This window comes from Eurosta solidaginis, chromosome 1, assembly GCF_040869045.1.
Source record: "Eurosta solidaginis isolate ZX-2024a chromosome 1, ASM4086904v1, whole genome shotgun sequence".
NCBI lineage: Eukaryota > Metazoa > Arthropoda > Insecta > Diptera > Tephritidae > Eurosta > Eurosta solidaginis.
The window spans coordinates 164,545,271-164,551,999 of record NC_090319.1 but is presented as its reverse complement, the minus strand read 5'-3'; the positions used below and the strand labels follow the sequence as shown (position 1 = coordinate 164,551,999).

The window sequence follows — 6,729 nt, the reverse complement described above, 5'->3', positions numbered from 1 at the left end:
CCTTCAAACAAGACTCCCCAAGCCCCCTCTGTTTGGGCCGGCCCATCTCTTAAGAGCGTCTGCTCTCAGTTCTATTGGAACGAGATACGCCTAGCCAAGACACCGGCCCTACAGACGCAATACAACAGGGCACTGACAGAATACGTCACATTAGGGCACATGTCCAATGTGCACACCGTAGTCCAGGCAGATCACGTCAAATCGTCATTGCCAATCGCATCGCACATATTACGAAACAGCATGTACGTCGATGATGTCCTTGCAGGAGGGCATAGTATCGATTACGCAATCACTTCTCGCGAAGAAATGACAGCTGCATTAAAGTCAACAGGATTCCCTCTGCGAAAATTGACCTCCAATTGCAGCAGGATACTACAGGGAATACGCCTCACCGGCTTACGGAAGACTTTCTGGAGTTCGAGGACGCGAGCATGGTAAAAACCCTAGGCATCCGTTGGAACGCGCATTCCGACTACATTGATTTCACAGCGAAATCAATCGAAAACCAGGACATTTTAACAAAAAGGGCGATACTATCTGCCATTGCCAAACTCTTCGACCCTTTAGGCTGGCTCGCCCAAGTTATCATTGTAGCCAAGATCACAATGCAGGACATTTGGCTGGAGGGGACGGATTGGGACGAAACGTTATCGTCAATCACTCGAGATCGGTGGCAAACCTTTTTGCAGGAGTACCCCGCGACTAACCAGATTCGCATACTTCGGTGGGTGCACTTTACCCCAACAAACGACATAGAAATTCACGGCTTCTGTGACGCATCCGAAAAAGCCTAAGCGACTACGTTTTACGTGCGAGCTAAGATTAACGATAGGATCTACGTCAGTTTACTCATGGCAAAAACGATAGTAGAGCCAGTAAAGACAATTTCACTACCAAGATTAGAGTTATGCGTTGCCGTTTTACTGGCCGAAACTTTAGAAACAGTGATGGAGTAACTGAACTTAGGCGCATTCACCTGTGGACAGATTCTACAATCGTCTTAGCATGGATTCGAAAACCACCTTGTTCCTGGTCAACATTTGTAGTTCACAGTGTGACAAAAATCGTGAAAAAGTTGGAACGAAAGCTTGGCGTCATGTCGAGTCCACATCGAATCCAGCGGACTTAGCGAGCAGAGGACTTCCAGCCACCGACCTAGTCGACAACCCTTTGTGGTGGCAGGGACCTTCTTGGCTGCAAGAATGCAAAGCGGAATGGCCATCTCAAGACGGACAGGATTATTTTATCGACGAAAATAATATCCTACGAGTGGGGGGTCGTCTGAGCGCATCCGGGTAGTGCCCGTCAACGAGCGTCACCCGACAATCCTCCCTTACGCCTGCCGACTCACCTGTCTCCAAGCCCAGTCTGTCCACAACCTTTCCATACATGGCGGAAACCAACTAATGCTGCGACTCCTACGCACGCAGTATTGGGTACCTCGCAAACACATTATCAGATCCATCATTCACTACTGTAAGGCCTGTACGCTATTCCGCAAACGCTCCCCGACGCAACCCATGGAAATTCTCCCTGCGGAACGCACTACCTTTTCTTGGGCATTTACCAACATCGTGATGGATTTTGCCGGACCGTTTGACATCAAGTCCTACAGCGGACGAGGATGCCGCATGTCCAAGGGCTAGAGTTTCAAAACTCATTTCAAGAAGATCGCATCGGATCATAAATTTACTATCGAAGAGTTTAGGACCCTCCTGTGTAGGGGTGAAGCATGTCTAAACTCCCGATCCCTAAGCCCATCTTCGAATGACCCATCCAACTTGGAGCCACTTACCCCCGGACACTTCCTAGTCGGGGGCTATCTACTAGCGCCACCCGAGATTGACGTCCGCGAGAATTGCACACCACACGTCAATCGATGGGAGAAACTGAGCGTATCAAACCTTCTGCAAACGGTGGAAGTCCGAGTATCTCACCGAGTTGCAGACACGCTTTAAGTGGAAGCATCCACAATCAAAACTTAAACAAGGGGACCTAGTCGTCATTAAAGAGGACAATCTGCCTCCCATCGAAAGGAGACTAGACCGAATAGCCAACCTTCATTATGGCCCCGATAGCCGAGTTCGAGTCGTCGAACTGGACACGGCAAGGGGACAAACCACAAGACCAATTACGAAATTGGTCCTCCTACCACCCTCCAGTGAGGGTAAGGAAGACTCGTAATTTCCACCCCGAACGAGCCCAACAAACCGTTAACTTAGCTCTCGTTCAACCCGAACGAGGCCAACAAACCGTTAACCCAGCTCTCTTTCAACCCGAACGAGACCAACAAACCGCTTAACCCAGCTCTCGCTCACCCCGAACGAGGCCAACAAACCGATCACCCCGAACGAGGCCAATAAATAATCAAAAAAAAAAAAATATAAGGCACAGCTGACATTAGTACAAACTAAGGCGTTGTAGGGCGAATTGAAATATTACGAAGACCCAGTTCCGGTTTTTTAAAGTTCGATAAAACAATCGAGGCTTATCTATGGAACTTGGAATCCATTGGTGTTAAATGCAAATTTTTTTTGATTAATATGATTCGCTTTATTGAATCAAATTGCATGTTATAAGACAAATATGCCCATCATAGAATGCACCCTACAACACGTCCTTTGGAATTAATTTGACTGTAAAGCACTGTGCCTTTTTTTTTTTGATTTTGACATGCCCAGATTATGACACATAGCTATCAGAATGTGTAACAAGAAGCGAAGCACAGAATAATATTTTCTTGTAAAAATTTAAATGTTAAACGAAGGTCGAATGGTGCGATTTCTAGGCAATTCACAACTGAACAAATGTGACTCTTGATTGGATGTTTTCAATGCCAATAGACACATAAACAATGCTAACTAAAAAGCTAAAATCAGCGAAAATCAGCCTTGCCATTGTAAGAGTAGCTCACCTGTGAAGCTGCTCTGACCATAGCAAAATATTTGGTCAGTATGTAAATGGACTGTCTATATACTACGTGACGTGAGACTGCACGAATTACATGTCCTACTCAATGATATATCTCCACCCGTTTCTATTTCTAAAACGATAAGCGTTTTGCTTGTGGATAAATGAATTATCTAAATTTAACACGACTTTTATCGCATATGGCAAATGCTTTACAAAAGTTTTAAATACCCTGTAACCTTATCAATATCATCAACCTCTGCTGGACCAATGGCCAATATAGTTTTTGAATTGGGTTAAATTTGTGTACGTCCGGCGTCGCGTATTAGACACGTTACGAGATTGCTTGCCTCTGCAGCACGTTTTATCGCCATCATTTCACGTTCGCTTTTAACGCATAGTGCATATTTGGCACAGCCCGTAATTTCCCATGCGCGTACGATACGGGATGTGGTGCATTGCTTTTTGTTAAGCACCTACAGCACCATTTATAATTGCGAAAGATAGCAACTACATAAGACCCCAAATACCAATAGTAATCTATACATATATAAACCCAAAAGTGCTCAGCACGACCATCACCAACATAATTTCCCCTTTCATCCTACCCTAAATGTGGAGGTATCAGCATGAAAGAAATAATAGAAGGGACAACCCATTGATTCCAATCTACAATTTTATTCAACCCAAACCTGTGAAAATAAAAAAGCACGTACAATTTTTATTTACCTCAGGATCCCGTGTTGGTTTCACAATTCTCACTTTCGGGAGAGCAGATGCAATTGTGTGTACACCCATTCCAGTCATCCACAGTGATGATACTGTTCTCCTCGGATGCATAATGATCGAGTAGAACCAGCAATTCTAGGTTCATATACCAATCACCTTCACTGAAATAAGCAGTCAAAAAAAAAAAAAAAAAAATGTCAGGACTTTTGGACAGATAACTTAACTAGAGAAACTTTTGCCTTAAAATCAAACTAAAGCACGGGCGCGCATACGTCCAGCAGGATTTTGAAATTCAGGATATACGTATGTGGCTAACATAGTTTGTACTTGATCCTGATATATACGCTTCTTAAGTAACACATCTGCTAATGAACCGAATTTCAGTTGGACACTGTGCTTAATGAGATGGTTCCCAATTTCACATACAAAATTACCAGGAGCTTACAAACGGTTTAACAAATCACTTCTTGCTATGGATCAGCTACATATCATTTCTGCCATACATTCCTCGGTAAACTCGGTATTGCGAGCTTGCAATGATCCTAATATTGAAGAAAATATAAAGTTTCTTTATGTACAACTCTGCGAATCAGTGACTGTGGATAAATATATTTCATGCTTAATTAGTTTATGTAAAACATTTTGGACTATATTGGCATCCTATTACCAAATAGTTGTGTCGCATCAAAACTATAAGCTCTATCCTCTCGACACGGAAGAATCACCTGATATTTATATGCAAGAAAAATTGAAGAAAAACCCATCGCGCATTTGTAGTGATATTCCAACGCTATCACATTGCATGTCTGGAGGAGATCTGCCTATTTCTTGATAATGAGTCCTGGACAATGGTTAACTCGTTTGGGAATATACTTCAACTGCCGGAATTTCGTTCTGTACGTATTACCGTAAGACGACATAAATCGCCACCTGTTGCCCCAGTACTCGTCTCAGCATCAACACTATCAGTAGCTGCAGCCAAATAATTCACCCGTACGCAATAACAATTGTGATGACTTAGTATCGGTGCAGTCACAAGTTGGTGGTAGCTTCATATAGGTTCCTATGGTTACTTTTTGCGTTTCTCCGAAAAAAGTTCACCCTTCGATGGTGGTTTGGAAGTGGCGATGCTTGGAGAAGACATATTTTCTGGTATTGTAGATCAGGCTTCCTGCTATTGCTCCGAAGAAAGTGATGACGAACATAAAAGTTTGCAAAGCAAATACGATGATGACGGTATTCAAGGCCAAGTTATTATTAACAACACTACCCTCAATGTATTTCGTTGTATCGGGCGTAACTTGCAAATGTGCAAATTGTTGCATTGTACTTCACCGAAAACAGTTGCAAGTATGCCCGAATTAACGGCTTTTTATGGTTATGCCGTACATGAAATTTTCGGTAAACATGCTTCAGTAACAATGGAAAAGTTCTACGACACACGTCTAGAGCAAGAACTCCAAACCGTACAATAGAAGATTGTAGCAAATATAACACTGTGGCCTCTAAACTTTTCATCACTTGTAAATAACGAGCATGCGAATCCCGATACGCTGTATGGACTATCACAACTTATATAATGCTGTTGAAAGTGGTCACTGTATGACGCAACATTTCCAAACACTACGCAATTACCTTATACATTTGTTACCGCCACAAGAGCGTTCTATGCTAACCGAGTAATTTAATTATATTTAATCTATGGCAGATATTTGCACGTCCGGGTTATACCTGTATTACATCACGCGTAATCGATTTGCAAACCATACTTGCTATGATAAGTGAAGTCGAATGGGATGTAAATCAGGTTAGCTTCCAACATAATAATTAAATTTTTTTTCTAATCACGATTTGTATGCAAGGCAAATGCATTATATACCTCCTGCAACCACAAAGCGTAGCACCAACTTAAATAGCATCTGCGGGACGATGTGTAGTAGGGCGGGTCGATTTAAAAATCGCTCATTGCTCTATGAAAATCGTATTCTAGGGATCAAAATAAGAAACTTTGCCGAAGGAACCATACTCTAAAACGAATTCTGATGTCCCCCCCCCTTGGGTCGAACTTTTGGGTGGGGGCAATTTCAATTTTACCTGTTGTGTCTTGTGGTGGCTTAAAAAAACAACACAAGCAATTTTACGATCTGCAATTGTGTCACAGTGATACCTTCATTTTTTAAAACGGTTGAATAAAAAACCTACACAACTATGTTTACGGCATGCAAATGCATCACAGTGATGCCTTGGTTTTAAAAGGGGGTTGTAAAAACGCTAATTTCTAATAATTTTTTTAAATTTCTTTTCTATTACTAAGTTAAATTGATTTTTTCATTTACATATGTTCTGACTAAATAAATTTCTAAAGAGAAAAATAAACTCCAAAAAGAAAAACATAGGCATTTCAAAGTGGGATTTTTCAAAATTTGCCCCTACGACCCAAAGGGGTGGACATCAGAATTCGTGGTTCCTTCGGCAAAGTTTCTTATTTTGATCCCTAGAATATGATTTTCACAGAGCAATGGGGGATATTATGCCTCCCCACAAATTAACTCGGCCTAATGTGTAGCTATGTCGAGCTAAAACCTTTAATGCCAAGTTTCAACCCGGTAATGGATGCATCGTAACCTGTATAAAAGTTATATAAAATCGAGTTAACCGGAGATAGGCTATCAGATCTGGAAGTTGTTGTATGCGCACAAAAGCATCCTGGTTCTACCAACGCTTCACTGTATTTCAAACAGCCGTTCGCAAATTTCAGTCACATTGTCCTAAAATAAAAATTTGCTGTATCGCTATCTACTTGATTATTCATAAGACTTTGAAATTACCTTTCCAAGTCTTCATAAGCAACGTTACCCAAATAAATACTAAATGGTTGCAGCAGCAGGGAATCAGTATCAACCGGCATATACCAATTATCCGCAGGACTACGTCCGAATTGCACCTTCCCTAGCTGCGCTATGAAACCGATATGAAATGGTCTCCTGTTGCGAATATCAGCTGTGGCACTTGTCATATAAGCTGCACGTTCACAGCAATAAACTCTTTGTTTCGTTTAGCCAAGTAGAGATCGAATCGTACACCATCTCT

At 42.0% G+C, this 6,729-nt stretch overlaps 1 pseudogene; it reads left to right on the top strand.

The window, feature by feature from the left end:
• Positions 1-4,011: 4,011 nt before the first annotated feature.
• On the top strand, positions 4,012-5,470 carry LOC137238425 (syndetin-like; annotated as a pseudogene).
• Positions 5,471-6,729: the final 1,259 nt, after the last annotated feature.